The sequence below is a fragment of the Camelus ferus genome, chromosome 17, assembly GCF_009834535.1.
Source record: "Camelus ferus isolate YT-003-E chromosome 17, BCGSAC_Cfer_1.0, whole genome shotgun sequence".
In the NCBI taxonomy this organism is placed as follows: Eukaryota; Metazoa; Chordata; class Mammalia; order Artiodactyla; family Camelidae; genus Camelus; species Camelus ferus.
Window position 1 is genome coordinate 35,721,590 of NC_045712.1, and position 25,869 is coordinate 35,747,458.

Below are 25,869 nucleotides of genomic sequence, written 5' to 3' on the forward strand. Positions count from 1 at the left end.
GAACCTGGTGTAGATGAGAAAATGATTTCCTCCATTTTTATTGTGCCTTAGTTTTCAAAGCCCTCGTCTCTGCTGACATCACCTGACCCTTTCTTGCACCATGACAGCCAGTAAATACTTCGCTGGGGTGGGATATGGAAGGGCCTCTGGCCCAGCGCCTCCCCTGGGGGCCTTCTGGGATGAGAAAGTCAGCCCGCCATCCCGGGGCCATCACTGACGGCCGGCGGGAAGACGTTTTGTTGCTAAAAGTCAAAGCTGGTGTTTGAAAGATCTAGCTCCCAACCTGGATCTCAGTTTTTTAAATTTCCCTCTTTACCACAGGATTTTTTTTCCCCCAAGACTGTTTATTTTAAAAATTCTGAAACGTAACAGTAACATTTGAAGAAGTGTAAAATGAATACAGTACCCTCCACTAGGGTTCAGCTGTGCACGCCGGGCCACTCCTGGTCTATCGCTTGTTCTCTTTCTCTCCACGCACACACATTCACCGCTTTTCTCTTTTCCTGAACCGTTTGAAAGCAAGTTCCATATATAGTGACACCTCCCTCCTAAATTTTCTAGTGTGAATCTGCTGCACGTACAGACTCTCTTCTGTGTAAACAGACTACTGTTATTGTCACAGAACAATGGACAGCAATTCCGCAACACCACCTAAAATCCAGGACGTGTTCACGTGTTCCCAGTGGTCTGCAGGATTCTGAATGTACCTTTTAGCCATGGTTTGTTTCTCCTTAGGTTTGTAACTTTATACGTTAACAGTTTTTAAAATAATAATTAAGCATCAGTCACTTGGTGTATAAACTTGAACACGTGTGTTAAGCTCTCTTGACACCCTCGTCTCTAGATGAGGAGGCACAGGCGTCGGCTGGGCAGTGTGCCCCCGTCCGGCTGCCCCCGTCCTGCTCTCCCAGGCGGGCCTCCTCCAGGTGAGGTCATCCCCGGTATCACCTGGGCATCCTGGTCCGACTGAGGCAGCCCTGATAGCCAGCCCACCCGGAGCAGTGCTTCTCCCCCACCTCCCCCGGGGGTCCCCAGTGCCTAAGGCTTTTGAGGAGGTAGGAATGGGACATTGAGGGCTATTTTTGACATTTTGAAAAGCCAAACAGAAATAAAACGTTTAAAACATGAGGTGACATCAAGCAGCTAAACCATTAAGTTGTTCCACCCCTGCTCCCGCCCCGTCCCCTGAGTTCTGTTGTCTCAGAGTAGAATGGAATCCTGGATAGCTTGACCCGTTCCGAAGCTCTGATTGGCAGTTGTGTATGACTTTGAATTATAAAAACAGTAAGATAAAGTAGTGCATTTTGTTGGGTAGGAGGGGCTCTTGAGTCTGAGAGAGAGAAAGCGGCGACTGGGGAGCGGAGAGCCCCCGGCCCAGGCTGCGCCGGCCCTGACCTCCTGACCACATCAGCAGTGGAGGGTCCTGGGAGGTGTTCTTGCCCTTTGCCCTGTGACCCTCGTCCTTGAGTCTGTATTTTTACAGCTGACCCTTCTCACTTGCAAACATAACAGCTGCTTTGTGTTGAATCTGGGGGTTTTCCATGTTTTGATACTGTAAAAATTAAGTTGATTTTTGGTTCTGAAATCTTAATTTTGATGCATCTTGCTTCTCGCTTAGCTGTGGGAGAGCAGGGAGGGAAGGGAACAGAAAACAACCTAAGGTGTACATTTTTTTAAATGCTGTTCATTTTTAATCGTGGCTTCTATTGGTCAACAGATATTTATTGGTCAACCTTTCCAAGTTCATGGTCATGTGGGAATTCAAAGAGGTACAAGCCAGGCCCTCAGGAGGCTGATGGTGCCTAGCCGAGGGGCAGGAAGGAACAGTCACACAGCCTGCGGGGCCATGGGTGTGCACTGGAGCTGAGCACAGTGCATGGTGAGACCTGCAGGCCTTCAGGAGCGTCAGATGCAGAGGCGGGGCTCCAGGTGAGAGTTGGATGTTGAGCTGGGCCTTGACGGTTGAGCTCCGAGTGCAGGGAAGAAGAATGAGGGCAGGCATTCCAGAATGGCCTGGGGCGCAGTGTACATCCTGGATCTCTGACAGAAAGTACCAGGAGAGGCATAGCAACCGGTCTTGACTACGTCATCTGTAATCTTCGTGGAACTGTGGTACCTTGCCTTTTGATGCTCACAAGTCTCATGAGGTAGATGTTACCTTATTTTGTGGATGTCGTGGTCAAGGCTCAGAGAAGAGAGTTGACTTGCTAAGTCGCCTGGACGTAAACTCAGCTGTGCTCAGTGTTTGTCTCCATCTTGAGGTTTACGTGCACTTCGCAAGCCTGGGAGCAGAGCAGGATGTACACAGAGTGGTCTGGGGATGGAGGCGGAGTGGCCCAGACGTGCTCTGCTCTGTAGACAGCACTTCTCCTTTAAGACTGAGCAGTTTAAAAAGCAGTTTTGTCCATTTCTTCACAGCTGCATTCTTCGGTGGCATGGTTCCTTTCACTGTGCTATCTGTCCCAGGGCCTATGCAGTCAGCATAACTGCTGTTTCTTATTTTTAAACTATTTTTAAGAATAGACTGGCTTTTAATAAAATCTGTGGGAATGAAGTTCATACTCATTCATGGTTCCATCTCCAGACTTACCAATGGGAAAAGGACAGGTAACAGAGAACTTTCTTCCTGGCTTTTATTTTTTCCCTAAATGTAAAGGGAAATTAAAGAGCTTGCCCCTACCCCCACTTGCCTTTCTTTCTTTCTTTCTTGCCCCTACCCCCACTTGCCAATAAAAAAAGGTTAAAAAAAAATTCAGCGATGAGCTAGAAATATTTATATCTTGTTGCAGAACAAAAGCATTGAGTTCTTAGTTACAAATGCGGTGACTTGCCATGGGATAGCAATCATTTTCTTTTTTTTAACCTTTCTTTATTGAGTAATAGTCATTTTACAATGTTGTGTCAAATTCCAGTGTACAGCACAATATCAGGTATACATGAACATACATATATTCATTGTCACTTTTGTTTTTTCACTGTGAGCTACCACAAGATATTTCCCTGTGCTATACAGTATAATCTTGTTTACCTATTCTACATTTTAAAATCCCAGTCTGTCCTTTCCCACCCCTCGCCCGCTTGAAATAGCAAATATCTTTTTTTTTCTCAAATTTTTCCTTTTGGTGGGGGAGGTAATTATGTTTATTTACTTATTTATTTATTTTTATTTATTTATTTTTTTTAGAGGAGGTACTGGGGATTGAACCCAGGACCTCATGCTTGCTAAGCATGTGCTCTACCACTTGAGCTATACCTCCCCTGTGCAATCATTTTCAATGAAAAGCCTTTTGTAGCCATCCAGACCCTGGTCATGATGGCAGAAACCAAAAGCTCAAACCAGCTTTAGCATAAACATTGAATTTATAACCAGGTCATGGAGTCCTGGCCCCAGGGATTCTAGACTGGGGGGTTTCACATCACTACCACCTTTGTCCTTACTGCTTTATCTCTGTTCTCTGTTGGCTTCATTCTCTCTCACTGCAAACCAGTTCTTTTTTTTTTTTCTTTCCCCATTTAGCAAAAAAATATGACCTCAGGCAGTTCCAAAATCTCATTCTTGCTTTAAGAGCATCTTCCCCGGTGGCTCTAAAAGGAAAACCCCAGACCCAGACTGTGACTGAGCGGGCCTGAGTCACATGCCGTCTCTGGACCACGGGCAGTAGGCAGGCCTGAGCTGCCGGGATGGGCCAGCGTGGGCTGCAGGCAGGGCACGGTGACTGGCAGGCTCCCTGAGAGCCACGTGGTCGGGGAAGAGGGGCACAGTGCCTGCACAGGAGAGGCTGGTGCGGGCGGATGGTGCTGGGCATGCATGCACAAGTCCGTCCCTGCCTTCGTTCTGTTCCTGTGTTCTCATCCCGCCTGAGTAGTTCTGCTTTTCTCTGAGGACTTTACTGCAAATCTGGAAATTCTAGTGCCCATATTTGCCCCTCAAGCTTGACTTACTCTGCTTTCTAGATTGAGCCATCTTCTCACCTAACCACAGGTACCATAAAAGTACTCTTTGCTCATTGAGTCCTTTAGCAAACTAGCTGCTCAGTCTCCCTCACCAACCCCCCCCAAAGAAAGAAAGAATTTTCTCCGAGTTTGGAGCACAGGGCTTCTCCCTTCCTCCACAGCACCAGATTTCTCAGTCTAGGTTAAGGCTCTCTGTTCCTCCTTCCAGGCGTACCCCCACCATCACGAGGCCACGCCTCCCAGGGCAGAGAAGGAGCACCGTGGCCACCGCTGTTGACCAGGTGCCAGACCAGCGGCCAGCCCAGATGGGGATGGTCAGGGAGTGTCACTGCCTTAGGACAGGGGCCGTCTCCTCTGCAGTCTGGGGAATGACTTCCCATGCTGAAACTTGCTGATAAACCCCGATCTGTCATTAGAACATGAACGACACGACGCGGGCCTTGCACAGATGAACAGTTGTGGAGGGTTATGGGCCCCTGTGGGTTATTTGACTGAAGAAAAGGAGTGGGAAAGCTGATTGCTGTTGGACAAATTGCTACCAGATGTAGACTTCAATAAACACCACACTGCTGTTCCCTTGCCTGAAGGTGCTGTGAGTTTCTTGAGGCAACAGAGCAATCAGTAACCTGGCGACTGTCCCAGTGTGAGTAGTCTCCTGGTGTCCCTGGCCCTGGATGCCTGTCCACAAAGTGCAAGACAGACCCCAGGGGCCTCTCTCCCCTACCCAACATCTTAAAGGAGAGTAATACACTTAAAACACAGCAACCAGCTCCCATGGAACCTAAAAGATGTCTGGAACTGTGGTTATAATGTCGCAAAAGGAAAGTGTCACTTGGGGAGAGGATGCTTTAAGAGAATGGGGATCAGCGGTTTTCCATACAGTTGCTGGTTGTAATTGCCACGAAGCGAACCTGCTTCAGTCGTGAATATCTGAGGGCCCCCTTGTGCCACATGTGGGAGGCCCACTTTCCTTCCCCTCACTGCACTTCTAAGGATGAGAGGAAGGGGGCATTAAAGCAGTGGTTACAATAAATCATGGGCAGCCTCCAGCCTCTAGCATCCTGCAGAACCTTGTAAACTTGCACCGTGGAAGCTCCTTGTCCACCTTCACCAACCGCTGCTGTGGGCCAGTTGCACACGCACTTGGGAGTCCCAGACTGGAAGGTCCCAGAGCCGACCCGCTACTTAATTGTGCCTTGAAGGGAATGGAAAGGAGAGACTGAGATTGAAAGAGGGAGGGAGGGAGAATATGATGGATTTTAGTTTACTAACAAGCTTTGCAAGTTCCATAGAGCAGGGCTATTCTAGACGGAGTCATCTCCTGACCCTTCTCTGGGTTATGGCTGCTGATAAAGGCAAGCTCCGGAGGGCCGGCTGACCCGAACCCAGCGCACACGTGTGGGTCGCCGTGCGGTTCTCTAATCCTCTCTTCTCGGCGGGACGTTCAGCTTCTTGAGGGCAAGGACCACTTTCCTATTCTTATCGACTAACAGGTACTTTGCACTAAGCACTCAGAAAAGTATATGTTGGTGGAATGGCAAAAAAAAAAAAGTCAGTTTTACATGAAAAGCACATCAGCTACTGAGACAGCATTTCTATCTTGAATCGTGTGCAAGAGTTTCAGGGGCACGGAGCTAATTGGCAGTTCTGAAGTTGAAGTACAGTCGGCAATACCAAATTTGTATTTGGCCCTCGGCGGACAAGTCTCTGTCCTGACTTCAACTCTGGGGGGCTCCTCATCTCATAGGGTGGTCTGTTGCTTCTTTGGACAATGATGATGTGATGGCTGACTTCTGAGGACTTGCTGTGCTCCAGATGTCATAGCATTTATTTGGATTATCTCATTTAGTCTTCACAACCATTTCATTTCACAGATGAGGAAATTGAGGTGACTGGAGGCTACGTAATTTCCCCAAGTTTACAGAGCTAATAAGTGCTGGAGCCAAGTAGCTTAGCTCCAGGGCCTGTATTCTTTTTTTTTTTTTTTAACTTTTTTTATTGATTTATAATCATTTTACAATGTTGTGTCAAATTCCAGTGTTCAGCACAATTTTTCAGTTATTCATGGACATATACACACTCGTTGTCACATTTTTTTCTCTGTGAGTTATCATAACATTTTGTGTGTATTTCCCTGTGCTATACAGTGTAGTCTATTCTACAATTTTGAAATCCCAGTCTATCCCTTCCCACCCTCCACCCCCCTGGTAACCACAAGTCTGTATTCTCTGTCTGTGAGTCTATTTCTGTCCTTTATTTACGCTTTGTTTTTGTTTGTTTGTTTGTTTTTGTTTTTGTTTTTTAGATTCCACATATGAGCGATCTCATATGGTATTTTTCTTTCTTTCTGGCTTACTTCACTTAGAATGACATTCTCCAGGAGCATCCATGTTGCTGCAAATGGCATTATGTTGTCGGTTTTTATGGCTGAGTAATATTCCATTGTATAAATACACCACCTCTTCTTTATCCAGTCACCTGTTGATGGACATTTAGGCTGTTTCCATGTTTTGGCTATTGTAAATAGTGCTGCTATGAACATTGGGGTGCAGGTGTCATCCTGAAGTAGATTTCCTTCTGGATACAAGCCCAGGAGTGGGATTCCTGGGTCATATGGTAAGTCTATTCCTAGTCTTTTGAGGAATGTCCACACTGTTTTCCATAGTGGCTGCACCAAACTGCATTCCCACCAGCAGTGTAGGAGGGTTCCCCTTTCTCCACAGCCTCTCCAGCATTTGTCATTTGTGGATTTTTGAATGACGGCCATCCTGACTGGTGTGAGGTGATACCTCATTGTAGTTTTGATTTGCATTTCTCTGATAATTAGTGATATTGGAGCATTTTTTCATGTGCTTTTTGATCATTTGTATGTCTTCCTTGGAGAATTGCTTGTTTAGGTCTTCTGCCCATTTTTGGATTGGGTTGTTTATTTTTTTCTTATTGAGTCGTATGAGCTGCTTATATATTCTGGAGATCAAGCCTTTGTCGGTTTCACTTGCAAAAATTTTCTCCCATTCCGTAGGTTTTCTTCTTGTTTTACTTCTGGTTTCCTTTGCTGTGCAGAAGCTTGTAAGTTTCATTAGGTCCCATTTGTTTATTCTTGCTTTTATTTCTTCTAGGAGAAAATTTTTGAAATGTATGTCAGATAATGTTTTGCCTATGTTTTCCTCTAGGAGGTTTATTGCATCTTGTCTTATGTTTAAGTCTTTAATCCATTTTGAGTTGATTTTTGTATATGGTGTAAGGGAGTGTTCTAGCTTCATTGTTTTATATGCTGCTGTCCAGTTTTCCCAACACCATTTGCTGAAGAGACTGTCTTTATTCCAATGTATATTCTTGCCTCCTTTGTCAAAGATGAGTTGACCAAAAGTTTGTGGGTTCATTTCTGGGCTCTCTATTCTGTTCCATTGGTCTATATGTCTGTTTTGGTACCAATACCATGCTGTCTTGATGACTGTAGCTCTATAGTATTGTCTGAAGTCTGGGAGAGTTATTCCTCCAGCCTCTTTCTTTCTCTTCAGTAATGCTTTGGCAATTCTAGGTCTTTGATGGTTCCATATGAATTTTATTATGATTTTTTCTAGTTCTGTGAAATATGTCCTGGGTAATTGGATAGGGATTGCATTAAATCTGTAGATTGCCTTGGGCAGTGTGACCATTTTAACAATATTGATTCTTCCAATCCAAGAGCATGGAATATCTTTCCATTTTTTAAAGTCTTCTTTAATTTCCTTCCTCAATGGTTTATAGTTTTCTGTGTATAATTCTTTCACCTCCTTGGTTAGATTTATTCCCAGATATTTTATTACTTTGGGTGCTATTTTAAAGGGGATTGTTTCTTTACTTTCTTCTTCTGTTGATTTATCGTTAGTGTAAAGAAATGCAAGTGATTTTTGAACGTTAATTTTGTAACCTGCTACCTTGCTGAATTCTTCAATCAGCTCTAGTAGCTTTTGTGTGGACCTTTTAGGGTTTTCTATATATAGTAACATGTCATCAGCATATAATGACACTTTTACCTCTTCTTTTCCAATTTGGATCCCTTTTATTTCTTTCTCTTGCCTGACTGCTGTGGCTAGGACTTCCAGGACTATGTTGAATAGGAGTGGTGATAGTGGGCATCCTTGTCTTGTCCCAGATTTTAGTGGGAAGCTTTTGAGTTTTTCACCGTTGAGTACTATGCTGGCTGTAGGTTTGTCATATATAGCTTTTATTATGTTGAGATATGTTCCCTCTATACCCACTTTGGCGAGAGTTTTTATCATAAATGGGTGTTGAATTTTATCAAATGCTTTTTCTGCATCGATTGAGATGATCATGTGGTTTTTGTCCTTTCTCTTGTTGATGTGATGTATTACACTGATTGATTTGCGTATGTTGAAGCAGCCTTGTGTCCCTGGGATGAACCCCACTTGGTCATGATGTATAATCTTTTTTATGTGTTGTTGGATTCTATTTGCTAAAATTTTGGTGAGGATTTTGGCGTCTATGTTCATCAGTGATATTGGCCTATAATTCTCTTTTTTTGTAGTGTCTTTGCCTGGTTTTGGTATCAGGGTGATGGTGGCTTCATAGAATGAGTTTGGGAGTATTCCCTCCTTTTCAATCTTCTGGAAGAGTTTGAGAAGGACTGGTATGAGTTCTTCTTTGTATGTTTGGTAGAATTCCCCGGTGAAGCCGTCCGGTCCTGGACTTTTATTTGTAGGGAGGTTTTTAATTGCCATTTCTATTTCCTTTCTAGTGATCGGATTGTTCAAGTGTTCAGATTCCTCTTGATTCAGTTTTGGTGGACAGTATGTTTCCAGAAACTTGTCCATCTCCTCTAGGTTATCCAGTTTGGTTCCATATAGTTTTTCATAATATTCTCGTATGATATTCTGTATTTCTATTTTGTTTGTTGTAATTTCTCCATTTTCCTTTCTTATTTTGCTAATTTGTGCTCTCTCTTTTTTCTTCTTTGTGAGTTTGGCCAGAGGTTTGTCGATTTTATTTACTTTTTCAAAAAACCAGCTTTTGGTTTGGTTGATTTTTTTCTGTGGTCTTGTTAATCTCTATTGTATTTAATTCCTCTCTGATCTTTATTATTTCCTTCCTTCTGCTGCTTTTTGGGGCTTTTTGTTCTTCTTTTTCTAATTCATTCAGGTGGTGGGTTAAATTGTTTATTTGAGATTGTTCTTCTTTTTTGAGGAAGGCCTGTATCGCTATAAACTTCCCTCTTAGCACTGCCTTTGCTGTGTCCCATAGGTTTTGAGTGGTTGTGCTTTCATTATCATTTGTCTCAAGGTATTTTTTAATTTCAGCTTTGATTTCCTCATTGATCCATTGTTTTTTCAATAACATATTGTTTAATCTCCATGCTTTCCTTTTTTTCTCCTTTGTTTCTCTGTTGTTGATTTCCAGTTTCATGGCATTGTGGTCAGTAAAGATGCTTGAGATAATTTCTATCTTCTTAAAATTGTTGAGGTTTCTTTTGTTCCCAAGTACATGATCGATCCTGGACAATGTTCCATGTGCACTTGAAAAGAATGTATATCCTATTTTTGGGGGGTGTAATGCTCTGAAAATATCCACCAAATCTCGTTTTTCTATTGTATTTAATTTCTCCGTTGCCTTGTTTATTTTCTGTCTGGAAGATCTGTCTAGTGATGTTAATGCAGTGTTAAAATCTCCAACTATGATTGTATTCCCATCAATATCCCCCTTTATCTCTGTTAGTAATTCTTGTATGTACTTAGGTGCCCCTATATTGGGTGCATATATATTAACGAGTGTAATATCCTCATCTTGTATCACTCCTTTAATCATTATAAAATGTCCTTCTTTATCTTTCTTTATGGCCTTTGTTTTAAAGTCTATTTTGTCTGAAATCAGTACTGCAACACCTGCTTTTTTGGCTTTTCCATTTGCATGGAATATCCTTTTCCATCCTTTCACTCTCAATCTATATGTGTCCTTCTCCCTAAAGTGGGTCTCTTGTATGCAGCATATTGAAGGTTCTTGCTTTATTATCCAGTCTGCCACTCTGTGTCTTTTGACTGGAGCATTTAGTCCATTAACATTTACAGTAATTAATGATAGATGTGTGTTTATTGCCATTTTGAACTTATCTTTGCAGTTGAATTGGTATATCCTCTTTGTTCCTTTCTTCTTCCTTTTGTGGTTTGGTAATTTTCCTTTGTATTATCGAGGATTTTATTTAATTTTTGTGACTCCTTTGTAAATTTTTGGCTTGTGGTTACCCTTTTTTGTAAATCTATCAACCCATTACTATAACTGTTTTTATTAAACTGATAGTAACATGATCTCAAACCCATCCTACTGTTAAAAAAATTTTAAAAAGAAAGAAAAAAAATATTCTATATTTCCCTGCCTCCCTCTCCCACTCTCAGTGATTTGTATGTCTTCTTTTATAATTACATGTTTCCTTTATTTGTAATTCATGAGTTATCGCCTTTCCAGTTGTGTGTTTCTCATTTCTGTAGCATCCTGCTGCTTTTCTAGTCAGAATAGCCCTTTCAATATTTCTTTTAGCATGGGTTTAGTGTTGCTAAACTCCTGCAGCTTTTTTTTTTGTCTGTGAAACTCTTTATTTCTCCTTCTATCCTCAAGGATAGCCTTGCTGGATAAAGGATCCTAGGCTGCATCTTTTTTTCATTCAGGGCTTTGAATATATCTTGCCACTCCCTTCTGGCCTGTAGTGTTTGTGTAGAGAAATCAGCTGAGAGCCTTATGGGGGTTCCCTTGTAGCTTACTCTTTGCTTTTCTCTTGCTGCCTTTAGAATCATTTCTTTATCCTTGACTCTGGCCATCTTGATAATGATATGTCTTGGTGTGGGTCTATTTGGGTTCTTCCTGTTTGGGACCCTCTGAGCTTCCTGTACTTGGATATCTGATTCCTTCTTTAAGTTTGGGAAGTTTTCAGTCATGATTTCTTCAAAAACCTTTTCAATCCCCTTTGATCTTTCTTCTCCTTCTGGGACCCCTATTATGCGAAGATTGGGATGCTTTATATTATCCCATAGGTCCCTTATGCTATTTTCATTATTTTTTATTTCCTTATCTTGTAGTTCTTCTGAATGGGTGCTTTCTATTGCCCTGTCTTCTAGATCACTAGTTCATTCCTCTGCATTATCTAGTCGGCTTTGCACAGCTATTAGATCATTCCTCATCTCTGTCAATGAGTTTACCCATTCTACTTGGCTCTTCTTTATAGCTTCAATTTCATTTTTGACATATTTTATATCTCTAAACACTATCTCTTTTAATTCCTTCAGCAATTCGATCACTCCTTTTTTGAAATCTTGATGTAGTAGGCTATCGACGTCTATTTCGTTGATCTTTCTTTCAGGGGATTTCTCTTGTTCTTTTAATTGGGAAAGGTGTTTCTGCTTCTTCATCGTGCTCATACCTCTTTGGCACTGTGGTTTATGGAGTATCAGTTGTTTATTTTGGTCCTTAAGGATTTTATCTATCTCATGCCTATTTAGGAATAGAACTTAGGAAAAAAAGAAAAATAATAAGAGAGAGAGAGAAAGAATTTTAAAAGAAGGGAGGAAGAGGGTTTGAAAACAGTGTATAATGAATAATAGAAGAGTGAGTTGAAGCAGAGTATTAATCGGGTTGAGACGTCCTTTTAAAACCTTTACAAAAAAAGGGGGGGGGGATGAATAGATGTATTTGAAACCTGTGTCTAATCAATAGCAGGACATCAAAACCTGAGAGAAATAGAAATGAATTAAGAAGTAAAAATTAAGAGAGTAATAGAAAATAGAACAGGTAAACAGATTTAAAAAAAAAAAGGGGGGGGGTGTTTGTCGGTGTTCTCCTGGAGTCTGTGTACTTCTAATGTGAAGTCTTTCTGTCTTCGTCCTGTTTTGGAAGCTCAGCTTGCTGTTTTCAGAGGCCCTCCGTTGGCGCCCTCTTCTGTGCTGCTCCCAGCACCTGTCGGCAAGCTGATCGCGCCTCCTCCTAACACTGGGTCAGGTGCAGCTCTCTGCTGTGGGCGGGCGGGTCGCTGCCCCTCTGGATGCCGCAGTCAGATATTGCAGACTGGCCAGATAGGAGGGCGGGTCGTGCCCCCTCCCAGCACCTCGGTCAGGGGCTGTGTTCCTGCCCGAAAGGCGGGGGAGGGGGGGGGCGCTGTCCCTCTACCTGCACCGCCGGTAGTTCCGCTCTCTGTGCGGCTGCGCGCTCCGCCCTGGTCGGCGCTCCGCGGGTGGGCTCGGGGAAGACCGAGGGACAGCCCTGTCCCTGCTCCGAGGGAGAACCCAGCTCCTTGTTTGTCTTTGTGGAGCAAGTTCTCTGAGGGACCAGGATGGAAGGATCCTGTCTGCCCCGGGCTGCAGGCCAGTCTCAGTCTGGCCTTTGCGGCTGCTAAGCCCTTCGGTGCGGATGCAGGTTTCGCCCCCGCCCCCGCCTGAGTGCTAAGCGCGGAGGATATGGCGGCTGTGCCTGAGCCCCGCCTCTCTTCCCCCGAAAACTTTCCGCGGGTTTTCAGAGATGGGGGTGTGCACCCTTCCCCCGAGAGCACATCAACCTTGCTGTTTTTTGGAGGGTCCAGGTTGTTCTGCCCTGTGCACCCACAGCCACGGCGCGCAGCCCCTTGCGTTCCCCCGGGGCTGCCTCCGTGCAGCCACTTCCATCCTCCGCCCGGCTTGTGCAGCCTGGCCCTGCCCGCCGCTGCCGGCCCGCGTCTCAGGCTGTGTGTCGGGGGGACGCTCTGTGCCCGTTTAACTTAGTTCTGTCAGTCAAGGGCTGCTCTGTACAGATCCGAGCCTCGGAGGCTCCCTCTCCGTCCCGCTGGCCTCTCAGTTGGAGAGGGGAGACCCAGCGAGCGAGCGCCAGTCCTCCTTTGCCGCTCCCTCCCCGCGGGACCCGTCCCGCGCTGCTTTGCCTTTTGTTCTTTTTTTCCTTTTCTCCTACCAGATATTTGGCGTCTTTATCTTTTGAAGAGGGCGATGTGCTGTCGGAGTTCCGCAGGTGCTCTGGTTGGCTGAGTGGGTCTGTAGATGTGGGTCTTGGTGTATTTGTGGGAGAGGGTGACCTGCGAGCGTCCTTCTGCTCCGCCATCTTCTCCGGGATCCAGGGCCTGTATTCTTAACTTTGTGGTGTCTCTTTTTGTTGGGCCTGCCTAGAGCTAGTTAAATTTCTCTTCGAAAGGACAGGCCTTTGTATGTTTGGCCACGGTTTTCACATTCTCCAAACCTCTGTTGTCCAGATTTGTGCTCTGGTAGATCACCGTGGTACGTGGGTCTTCCCTCTTCGGGTTTGAAACTCAGTTTTGCCGGAACATGAAGACTGACTCCCAACAGCCAAACTCATAAGAGACTGATATATAAATTAGGCTGTTTAATTTGTTCTGTCTGCCATTCTCCATATGTGCATAGGGAGACAGTTGGTAACTGGAAGATTTCATGATCACCTCGTGGAGCCATGATACTCCAGATACTGAAGGGATCTGCTTTCCAGTGAGATCATCTTGCTAATCTCTGGACAGTGGTAGAGACGTTAACACATTCTTGCACAAATTCTGGGCTCCCTGTTTCCAAACTTCACACAGGCCATGCTGCCATCCATGAACAATCTTCTGGAGTTACGTAGGTTTTCGCTTTCTTCGTTTTAGTATGTCTCCTGAGATCACGCCTTTGTCTCTTTGATTGAAGCTGGAAATTTCCCATATCCTCAGCTGCTTTTCTGAAATCTCTTCGTATGACTGACTAACTTTCACATGTGGCCGGTGTCTTCTAGAGCATGTCAGTTCCATCCTCCAAGTCTAACCTTATTTTCAAGAACTGCAGAGAGACCTCAGGAAACCGCCCCCCCCCCACCATGTGCTAGGGGTGGTCATTATCACAGAGGAAAATCTCAAACACTTCACTGAAAACCCAGGAGAAACATTCCTTTGATCACAAAGAAGATGGCAAATTGGGTGCATTTAAAAACAGACTAAAACTTGTGAATTGTTACCAAGGAGGGTGTCTTTTGAAAAGGACAGGTCAGGACAGGTGCTTGATGAAATAAGGGTAAAGGTCAGCATTTGTGGACCTGGTCAGCACATGGGATGGGGCACTGAGCAGCATCTGCCCAACAGAGTTGAACCCAAAGGGAGATGCCGGGCCTGAGCAGCCCACTGGTACAGAGGGCCCCTGCCAGCTTATGTGAGTGTGGCTCTTGTGCCCAGGAAAAAACCCTGGGGGGTCTGCACTCAGCAAGTGTTTATTGTGGACTGCGAGCAACTAGAAGACAGATGCTAGATTTTACTCAAATCTGTGATTCCGGCATCTGGCAGGAGAGCTGGTATACTATAGAAAAGACAGTAATTTTTTTTTTAATGAATGGATTTCATTTACATGAAATATCTAGCATAAACAAATCTGTAGAGACATAAAGTAGAATAGTGGTTGCCTGGAGCTGGCAGGAGTGGAGATTGGGGGTAGGGGGGAGAAATAGGGAATGACTGCTAAGAGGTACTGGTTTTCTTTGGGGGATGATGAAAATGTCCTGGAATTAGATAGTGGTGATGATTGCACAATTCTGTAAATATACTTAAACCACTGAATCTTACACTTTAAAAGGATGATGAATTGTGTGGTATGTGACTTACATAGCACTTGAATTGTATCTCAATAAACTTAATTTTTAAGTGAAAGAGAATTTATTGCCGGTGAGAATGCAGAATGGTACAGCTATTTTGGAAGGCATTTTGGCAGCTTCTTACAAAACTAGTTGTACTCGTACCATATGATTCAGGATTGCACTCTGAGGTGTTGACTCAAATGAGTTGGGAACCCAGGTCCACACAGAAACCTGCATATGAATGCTTATAACAGCTGTGTAATATAGTCACCAAAACTGGAAGCAACCAAGATATCCTTCAGTAGGTGAATGAATTTTTTTTTTAAAGGCAAACAGTGATATGTTCATATAATGGAATATTATTCAGCAGTAGAAAGAAATGAACTATCAAGTCACAAAAAGACCTGGAGGAAATTTAAATGCATATTGCTATGTGAAAGGATTCAGTCTGAAAAGGCCACATACTGTATAATTCCAATTACATGACCTTTTGGAAAAGGCAGAACTATAGAAATAGTGAAAAGATCAGTGGTTGCCAGGGGGGAGGACGGGATGAACAAGGAGATTTTTGTGGCATATTCTGTGTGATCCTGTAATGATGGGTACGTGACATGATGCACTTGTCAAAACCCATAGAACTTGAAAACACAAAGAGTGAACCCTAATGTAAATTATGGACTTTAGTTAATAATAATGTTTCATGATTGGTTCATCAGTTGTAACAAACGTACCACACTAACTCAAGATGTTAGTAATTAGGAAACTGTGGGGGTTGGGGAGAGAAAACATGAAAGTCTGTAATTTCAGCTCAATTTTCTGTAAATCTAAAACTTCTCTAAAAGTAGTCTGTTAAGTTTTTAAAAAATAATTCAAAACACAAAAAATAATACGCCAACAGTCATGTTCCTACCATGCAGAACTGACACTTTGTATTATTTGCTTCAAGTTTTTCTTTCTTTGAAATGAAAGAAATAAAACATTACCGGTGAAGCACCCCTTGACATCCCTCAGTTCTTTTCCCCAAAGGAAACGCCTATTACTAGTGCAAAGCCTCGCTTTTATATTTTTATATTCATCTATGTGCATGAGCAATGAGTTGTATTATTTTTCAGGTGTTTAAAAGCAATGCGTAAGTTGCATAAACTATATAACCATGTTTTGCAGCTTGCATTTTTCGTTCAGCCTAATGCTTTAAAGATCTATCCATGTTGCTAAATATAGGTCTATGTTTTTATCTTAAAAAAAAACTGCTTTTAACTATAGTATTACATTCTATTGTATATACGTTACTTCATATTACTTTTCTATTTCTCTATTGATGAGAGAGAGCGCCGGTAGACCACCAGGGGAGGTTCTCTATTGATGGATGTTCAGATTATTTCTAATTTTATGTTACTACTACTAATGCAGCAATAAAAATTTTTGACACAAGGAAATGGAATGAATGAGAAGGTGAAACCCTGAAGCAGGCCCGCTAGACATCAAGCAAATGGTAGGACAGGGATGCGACCCGGGGCGTTCTCAAAAGCAGGCTCATCCGTGCCGCTCTGACCTGCTGGAGTCCTTGGGAGTTATCACTTGGGGAATGGAGAACCAGTTCACTAGCTGATGTTCACATGATCCGTTAACTAGTTACATAGGCTTGAGACCTATAATAGGGACAATTTTAAGTTGAGTCACTGTAGAGCTGAGAATTTGTTAGGATTGGGGCACTAGGATTTATAAAGTAGAAGAGATGGACACTTTTCTAGAGCACAGATATTGCAGATAATAGTGCTCAGACCCACTCTCTTTAGTGTTTTTTGTGCATAGTAATCTCTCCAAGGTACCAACAGTATGCCACAATTCACCAGCATTCACTAAGCACCTACTGTGTGCCTGTTGCCAACCCAAGGGAGGACCAGTTCTTGTCTGCTGGAAGTGCTTGGTCTCCTGGGCTCCAGCAAACACAGTGCCAGGCCTTTGGGGGACAGACCCGCTTACCGAACTGAGCAATCTCTTAAGACCCAGAAAGGAGATTGAAAATACAGACAACTCCTTTCTTACCAAGCAGGAGTATCTACAGCTCTGTCCCTCGTGCCTAGAGAGCCATGCTCGGATTGCAAGATTTGTTGTACCATCAAAGGAGGGGTGATCAGTTTGAGGTTGAGCACTAAATGTCCATGAAGCATGGCCAGTTCTGTCCACAACCTTTCTTAACTTTTTTCCCTCCTAGGAAGGAGCCAAGAAGTTTCAGAGAGTAATTCTCAGAGTAATCCAGAATCATCTTCACAAAAGATAATACCAGAAAGCTCACAGGGATAAAAAGACATGCTTGCTAAAAAGAATATTTCCCAGCCTCGGCGGGCCCTTTGAGCCAACAAAAGCAAAACCTCAGTCAGCTTTTAATGAGTGAGAGAGAACAGCTAGAAGTGGGTGGGGAAGGAGGCAGAAGGAGGCTGTTTAAAAGACCCTAAAATGCTGCAGCTGTTCTGGCTAATTTTTCTCATTTCACTGATGTTCCAAGCTCTTTGTCTTCTTTGTGGGGCGAATTCATTTGGCTCTCTCGTGAGTCACCCTGACCGCAAATAATCTCTCTTGGAGTAGCCCTTATGAAAATAGACAGTTCCCGTTGCATTGTGTGAATTGGCCATTGTGTGTCCCTTCCCTGGGTCGGCTCTGCCTGCATCCGCACATGTCAGGGCTTCTGAGGTCTGAGCACAGCCTCGGTGTGCGGGGCGGCGGGGCGCGCTGGGCGTGACATCTGGAGTCCGAACTTGAGGCAGGCGAGGGAGACTGCAGACTGCCGGTCCTGCCCGCTGAATGCTCCACCTGGAAGGTTTCTAGATTTCATAGATGTAACCTTCTCCACCGGGGTTTTATGACAATTGTCGATGAGAAAGTAGACAACATCAGAGGAAGTTCTGTGTAAATAAACGTTACTAGCCTTTCAACCTGGATCTTGCCAAATTGAGCTTTTCCCTTCTAGTCTTGTCTTTATTATCTGGCCAGCAGATCTGACCAAGCAGCATTCTTATTTAAAATTTCCCTAGAGAGACACTGAGCTCTTTAAAGTAGAGACTAGAACAAGTACATGTTGTCTTTGCTGCCTAGCAGAGCTGCCTCTTCCCTGATGACCACCTTGATTTGATGCTGCGAGACCACCCAGGACCTCGCTTTCATCCCACGGGCTTTTCAGGTGGAGGTGGCGCCACCCTTGCTGGGAGTTGGAGCACGTAACGGAGGCCAGGACAGTCCGCACGTCGTGTTTCCCTGGCCTCACTGACTGGTTTGGGAAGGGCACGTGACCCAGTCATAACCACTGAGATCCACTGGGACTTTGGCTTTGCCAGAATGAGCGCTGTGCTTGGCCAGCCTTCTCGTCCTTGTGAGGGGAGAGCAGTTTGTGCGTGGAAACCACACATGGAGGAGAAGTGAGTCAGGCTGAGCTGGGAGAGGGAGAAGGTAAGGATGGTCACGGTATTGTCCTCTAGGCCCTGAACGAAGCTGCCTTGAAGGCACCATCACCCTGGTCTTTCTCGGCCTGTGAGCCCCGTTCCCTTTCGGCCTGAGTGAAGCACGGCTGAGTTTCCTGTCCCCGGGAACCAGGAGTTCTAACCCCTTCAGGAGCAGGTCTCGCTTGTACCCGCCATCTAGCAGAGAGCCTGGTGGGCAGGGGAGGCTCAGTATGTGTCCCTGGTATAAATAAATTCTCATTCAGTTGAGCACACGTTCATTGAACACTTCTGAGGAACAACATATTGTTCTGGATCCTACAAGACTGCGCCATCCAACATACGTGGCTCCTTTACATTTAAATTGGTGAAAATTAAATTAAAAAAAAACTTCAGTTCCCCAGTCACACCGCCTACTTTTCAAGTGTTCATTAGCCATGGCTGGCTCCTGGCCACCATATGGGGCCATACAGATATAGAAAATTTCCATCCTGGCAGAAGGTTCTGCAGGACGGTGTCACCTTAGAGACTAAACATGCGTGTGACCCCGACCCTGCCCCCAAGAAGCTGTATCCGTGCAGTGGTCTCTTGCATAGAAAGCAGAACACACAGAACCGTAGTCTGACTTAACTGAGAAGACTGATGTATAAAAAAGGCCAGCTTTGGTTTTCTCATGTCTAATTATTTACGTATAAATTCTGACGAAGTGGTTTAATGAGAGAAGTGACTACGCAGAGCCTCGCATCACACAAAGTGAGGTTCGCATTAAGTGTTCTTTCTCGCAAGAGGAACTAGTGCTTATTGGGCCTGGAAACAGAGGAGAGGTGGGATGGAATGCCTGGTTGATTTTTGGAGACTTTTCAGGAAACAAGTCATTGACTTTAAGGGGACCTTCCCTTGAGTGGTCAAATCCTAAAATTTCTCACGGACCTTATTCCTTCTCTTGCAAAATGACGGCAGTTCTGAGTGAGGGAGAGCCGTGACCAGTTTCTAGGAGAGGGGCTCCTGGACACCCCGTGCTCCCGTCTGCTCTCTTGGGTCCCATTTCAGGCTCTTTGCTGTCCCCTCCTTCAGAGCAGGGTGTCTGAAGCACGTTCTGACCGAGGTGTACTCACTCTGCAGACGTATGAAAGCCCCCCCACAGGTCCCTGCTCCAGAGCCGTCCTTTTCACAGCCCTGAGAAGCCGCCCAAGAGGCGTGGATGAGAGGGATTGTGCCCTCACCAGGGCCGACTTCAGCCTCGCAGACTGAGCCCAAGCTGGCCACACTGGATGTCAGCCTCATCTCCTCAGTTCCCCCCGAGGGCTCTCGCCTTAACCAACGTGTTAAGGAGCATCTCCAGCTCCTGACTTCTCCTCAGAACTTGACTCCTGTCCCTGTCCTTATGATGGCCTCTCAAACCACCCAAGCCAGAAATTCTTCATCCTTCCTTGAAGCCTGGACAGCACTGCCGGTGCCCTTGGGATTTTTATAGCACTCTTATTGAGATAGAATTACCATATCCCACAATTCACCCGTTTTAAACATACAAGTCAGTGTTTTTTTTAATATATTCACAGGGTAGCAACCACAACTGAGATCTGGTTAGAACATTTTCATCACCTCAGAAAGGAAGTGTCACATCTGGCGGTCAGCCCTCGCTTCCCCAAGCTCCGCGTGTCTCCCCAGGCCCTAGGCAGGGCCTGATCCACTTTCCATCTCTGTAGATTTGCCTGTTCTGGACACCCCGTGTGAAAAGAAGCCTACAACATGTGGTCTTTTGTGACTGTCTCCTACTTAGCAGAGTATTTTTGAGGTCCATCCGTGCTGCAGCATGGAGCAGTACTTCATTCCTTTTTAAGGCGTTGGTGGATTCATTCATTAGTTGGTGGGCATTTGGGTGTTTCTCCTTTTTGGCTTTTATGAACAACACTGCTGTGGACATTCCTGTTCAAGTTGCTGTGTGAATATACATTTTCAGTTCTTTGGGGATATACTTAGGAGTGGAACTGCTGGGTCACGGGATGACCCTGTGTTTTGTATCATTCTTTTGGCAACATCAAATATTCTGATGTTTAAATCACGTGAGATTTAGTTTATCACTACTACGTCTTGCCTTCCTTAGAAGGTCTAAACCCTAAGGGGCAGAAAAAAAGCCTGTTTTCCCTTCTCCACCCAGTACCCACCACCATGTCTGCCTAACAGGAAATGCAATCACTGCTTGGACTTGAAAATGTAACGCAAGGAAGTAGAGACTTGTGAAGTTCGCTTCCTTGTTTAACCCTGATTGGTCACCTTTTTCTGTTTGTGCTGCATCTGTTCTCTTTTCTAAAAGTATTTGGCCTCTCTGAGTCCCCGGTATCGTAGGTGAACCGATCTCCACACGGCAGGTGGTTTGTGTGCATCCTCTAGGTTGGGCTGTTCCGAGGAAGATGTCCCTCGGGGCACAGAGGAAGGTCACTTCCAGCACGTGTGCTTCCAGAAGACAGTTTGCAGTGTTCCATGCTGTGGAGAGGGGTCAGCTGTGGGGTATTAATGTACCTCTACAGAGCGGGGCTTCCCAGGGGCTTTGCTCATTTGTCACCAACAATTAAACTGTTTAAAGACACAGTAAAAGCCGTTAAGAGGAAAAGACGTCTTCCCCTCCTTGATCGAACCCTGAGAAAACAGCTTAAACAAAGGAGAGGAATGATGTCTGGTTTATGAAGTGGAGGCCCCGCAGTGGTCTTTGGGTCCATCCTGAGGTGAGATCAGAAGCATTTTCCCCTGAACTCCGGCCAGCAGGAAGAGCCCCACTCAGCGGCATTGTCAGTAACCGGCTCCTTACTCAGCGGGGGAACCACTGGGTGTAACAGGCAGCTGCTCTGAGGTGAGCAGGGCAGGACTCTGAGTCTCTAGCAGCAGGTGGCAGCGGTGGGCGAGGACGACCGTAAGATAAGGCCTGCGCTTCCCAGCATGAAATGGAAATTTCAGGCATAAGAGAACTAGGGTCTTGTATTGGGGTGTAACTGTCTTTCACGAGCTGTTATCAAGGGTTCGCTCAGTATCTAGAAGAATTGTTCTTCACCAGGTTTAATCAATACTAAACGAATGAAAGAATGTGCATTCTTCTTTTCTGAGTAGGGGGGAAATTAGGGTTCTAGTAATGACAATAAGAACTTCAAATTGTGTAGCACTTAATAGGCACGTGGTAGCTATGCTAGCCAAGGATGACGGAGATTTCAGTTCCTGCCTCTCGTGTCAGTTGCTCTTGGCCACTGGGACGGTTGTGATGGGAAGGGTCTTTGAGGCCAGTTTCAGGCTCAGCAAGAAAGGTGGTCACATGGTGTCTGTCATGAACACCTGAGATAACGAGGTGGCCCACGTGGTGAATATCTGCCCTAGACCTTGACCCCCTGACAACAAGGGCAGCATCTTAACAGCGTGCTCGGAACCGAGCACATTGCCTGTATGTAGTGATTAGCCCCTAAGTCCCATGTCCCATGGAGGAGTGGGTGATTTCCTAGGTTTAGAATTGTCCTGTGGTTCTAAGTGAATGACACACATTAAATGCCTTAACGGTAAATGAATTTTTGCAACAGAAATATTTCCCAGAGAACTGTGATCTTTATGGAGCTGTTGCCTTGATGTTTTCAGGAAAAGCTTTCCATTTTGTTACAACAGAATAATATACTTAAAGAATTTCAACTTAAATTGGCTACTCAAAATAAATTTCCTCATTGTCTATTTCAGTGGTCTAGAGAGGAATCTTGGCATCTTAGAACAAACACAGGCCTGGAAGCCAGATTTGGGTTTTACTTAAGCTCAACCATTAACACGCTGTGTGACCTGAAGATAGTCACTTCTCCTCTCCCAAGGGTCCTCTATAAAGTTAAAGAAGTGAAGTCAGCGCTTTGATTCTGTGAGTCAGGATAGAGGATGAAAAATAGAGCTAGTTTCAACAACGCAATTTCTCTGTCTTCGGCCCAGCCGATAGCTTCTCTGATTTCATCTTCACATTCTGTGCAAGAAACAGCGGTCCTGGGGTAAGGGGGGGAATGGCATTTTTAACGATGATCACTACAGGACGATGTCAACACAGTGAAAGCCTTTGTTAGTATCTCTGCAGAATCTTGCATGAGATTGGCCCTATGTTCCAAATGTGTAATACAAATCTGATGTATCCCCTCAGACACGTCTTGGCTGACATTCAGCATCAAGAATCTGACAAATACGTTTTTATGTTTATGTATATTCTTCCTGATTCTAAAAAAGTATTTAAGATAGTAATACTCAACACCATAGAAATAATTGTCTGAAAACCTTTAGAATGAGATTAAAAGGACAAGAGCCAAGTTTTGGGTTTTTAAAAAATCATTATTTTAGGAAACTTAAAGTGAGGAAAGCTTCCAAAATTGATGGTGAAATATAATTCCGTGGTTCCTGGCAGCCAAAGCAAAGAGCTACCTGGTTCTCCTTGTCTGATACCAGCTGGGGTAATTGGCTTTGGGGGAAACGGGGAAAATGCAGGCACAATTTGTCAGCCTACCAGGCCTGGTCTCTTAGCCTCTTACCAAGGCAGTGGCCGTCAGTTAATAAACATTGAATTGCAAACAAGAGTGAGGACACAGACCAAGCCTTATTTAATCGATAAATGGCTATTTTACTGGTTGTTTGGTAGACGTTAACCAGGCCACACATAATAATAGTAGCTGATGCTTGCTTTTATAGTGCTAATGTGCTAGACACTGTTCTAAGCACCTTATCTGTGTTAATATGTCACATCCTTACAACAGCTCTGTGAGTTAGGAACAGTGCTCTGAGGTCTGTGATCTTAACCGCTCCTCCATCCTGCCTCTCCCATGTCTGAGGCCATGCAGAGATTTACCTTAGCACCAGTGATACAGCTCAGCTCCCCGGCTCTCAGCCACCTCCGGACAGAATGTCTCATTTAAAGCAACAAGAACCAGCTAAAAACTAGGCGTCTGCGGTGCTCTCTACCCCGGGGATCAGTTGTTCGCTCACTGAGTGAACTGGTTCTTTCTGCATTGTTTTAAGGTGGCGTCTTGAATGTTAAAGGGACAGTGCAGGCTCTGAGCACTGTTACCCACCTCGGGGTGGGTGTGGATGCATCTTACGTCAGCCACGCACCTTCTTGTCCTTGGATGTCTTTCTTCTGCGTGGGGGTGCTAATCAGCCAGCTCCCTCGGGAGGTGGCTGCCTGGGAAACTGAGAAGAGGTCTTGGGCCTGGCTCAGGACATAACGAGAGAGGGTCACGGCCGAGCAGTGACGTGTGCCTCGGGCACACACGCCTGTGTGTCTCTGCCAGGCGTGGTCGAGCTCACGATCAGGGGTTCCCTCCACACTGCATGGCTGCTGAGATTAGTTTCCCTTCCAGAGGAGAATAGAATGTGGTGATTCACACCATTCATTGATTCATTCTGCAAAAATGTAGTGAATTCCTGCTTTGTACAAGATACACAATAGAAAAATGAATGTCTTTTTCTCCAAAAATTTTATTCTAGCCACAGACATATAAATTTTAACAAATAATTTCTATCCAGTGAGGTAATAATCAGTGCTGTAAAGCGCTGTGGTAAGGGCAGACAGCACCACAGAGAAGGTGCCAGTGTACTTCGATCTCTGTGTACGGAGCTTATGAGGAAGTGTGTTTCGACAGCCACCTGGCATGACCAACATCCCCAGGTTGTTTTTTTTTTTCTTTGCAACTGTCCTATTCAGAAAACATACAGTGCCACCATTGGTAAGCTATCTCTTAGAGTCTTGGTGCAGTTACACACTCAGGTAGAGAGGATGAAACTTACCTATTGTGATTGGTCAGTATTTTTCAAGGTAAGCTGTGAGCTGTGAGCAGGGAGATAAGCCAGGGGCACGAGGAGTCAGTCCTGGGCAGGTGGACGCGGACACCAAGAGAGAAAATCAGAAGTGCCTGAGATGAGCCTGCACGGGCATTCCCTCCAAGGCCAGTTCTGTGTCCGTTAAGAAATAGTTCTCTCCAGACACATGAGAACTTCAGGGAACAGTGACGAGGGTCCGAAATGGCATCACTGGGGCTGAAAAACCAAAATAAAGCCATTTTGCATCTAACCTTCGATTTCAGAGAGGGCTTTGCCCGAGTCCTGTTTAGGATTGCCACAGAATGCTTCCTTGAGAGAAGTTAAAGGCTTTCTTTCACTTTTGCCCTCTCACTGCCTCGTGAAGACAGGCATCCAGAATCCCCATCGGCAGGTGAGGAAATCCGATTTGCGGCCTGAGATCACACAGTGAATGGGACAAAGGCTCACAGGCAAGCGTTTAATCTCTTGCCCCACATGTGCACTTCAGTTTAATGTTTAGAATGAGGAGAATTCTTCTCAGTGGTTTTAAGAAAATAATAAAGCTTTATACTATATGTAATCACCTGAAAGAAAACATTACAGCCAGGAGGACACTTTGGAGGTCATCTCATCCGGTGCTCTCGTGCTGAGAGGTGGACTCCGAATCCAAGGGACAGCTCCAAATGCCCCAAGGGGCCCAGCTGTTCAACCTGCTCAGCCCTCCTGGTTTCTTCTTCTAACTGAAAATGCCTCCAAGAGCGGTTTAAGAGTCTCTGCTTATCCTTCCAGGACTCAGTTTAAGGACATCTGCTGGGGCCCTGGAAGCCCCTCCCGCCCTTAGCCTGCATCTGCGTTCAGGGCCTTCCCTTTGCCTTTGTTGAGGGCCCTGGCTCCCCTCCCCGACCCCCTGCAGGTCTCTGCCCTTTTATCAGACTCTCACCATTGCCCTAACCACCACTGGCTTCAGTCTGCGGCAGAAAATTAAGCCTGTGCAGTTCAAAAGGATACAGATCGCTGACCAGAAGCAGAAGAGGCCTCCCTTTAAGGTGTTATATAGCAGGCCTGCTGTCCTTTGTCTGCTTCTGGATGGGTCAGCTTGCACTGAAGCATCTCTTTCCTGCCCCTTTTCTAATGTTGCAAGAAACAGTGTCTCCAATAATTGGATGCCTCCCTAAGTCCCCGAAACCTTCAGCCTTGTTAAACCAGTTGTTTTACCACCTTGTCACAGCAACTGGAAGTTTTTCCTGGATAGGATATTTCTTACGGCCTTGCCTCCCACCTCGTCTCATCCTTTTCTGCATTTAGACTTGCTCTCTTTGAACTCTCTGTTCCTGAAACCATTTCTAAATTATTCAGGATGCTGTTGGTTTCAAGTGACATATACTCAGCTTGAGTATCAGAGGCAAATGGAAGTAATGGAGAACTGGACACCGTTGAAAGGGAGGGTGATCACGCAAATCTTAGGACAAGCTGCAGTTTAGGGGGAATCGGAACAGGGGTTCTCCCTGGAGACAGGCGCCTTCCACAGGCGGGAGGCATGGCTGCTGGCGGCTCTGGAGCCGCCTCACTCGTGGCTTCAGCCACCCCGCGTGGACGGGCCCACCACCCAGATTCAAAGCTCAGGGTCCAGCTTGGGTCTCTTGCTCATTTTGGGGCCGGTCAAGGTGGGCCAGAGAGACAGGGTCTGTAAAGGAACGTGGATGGCATGAGGGGAAGAAGACGCAGTTCTCATTAAAATGTATCTGCCATTACCCAGAGCCAGGAGGTGCTGGGCCCGCAGAACTAAAGGTGTCTGGTACAAACCGAGCCCATCAGGAGAGGGGTGATTAAGAAATTTAAGTGGCAAGAGCAAGCTGAAAGACAACAGGCATAATACGCTTTAAAAAATACGTTACGTAGTCAGTATAGCTACCCTAACTGACTTTCCCTTCATCGACGCTCCCGATTAATTAACTCTGCGCCCCCTTGTTAAGGCGGGATCTCCTGCCCACAGGAGGCTGGATGCTCCCTGCCAGGAGGCTGGTTTCCAGGACACCCGCGCATCTCTGCTCCCACCAGTTGAGGTGTAAGCTTTCTGAGAGTCCCTTGTGTGTCTTGCCAGACCTGGGAA

The 25,869-nt window shown here is 45.2% G+C and overlaps 1 protein-coding gene and 1 non-coding gene across 13 annotated transcripts in view; one reads left to right on the forward strand and one right to left on the reverse strand.

Moving 5' to 3' along the window:
- ATG7 (autophagy related 7) overlaps window positions 1–25,869 on the forward strand; it is a 307,849-nt gene that overhangs the window by 201,665 nt on the left and 80,315 nt on the right. The gene's annotated exons all lie outside the window — the stretch shown is intronic.
- On the reverse strand, window positions 3,185–3,257 carry TRNAA-AGC. Its single transcript has one exon. It is a non-coding gene; the product is annotated as a tRNA-Ala (tRNA).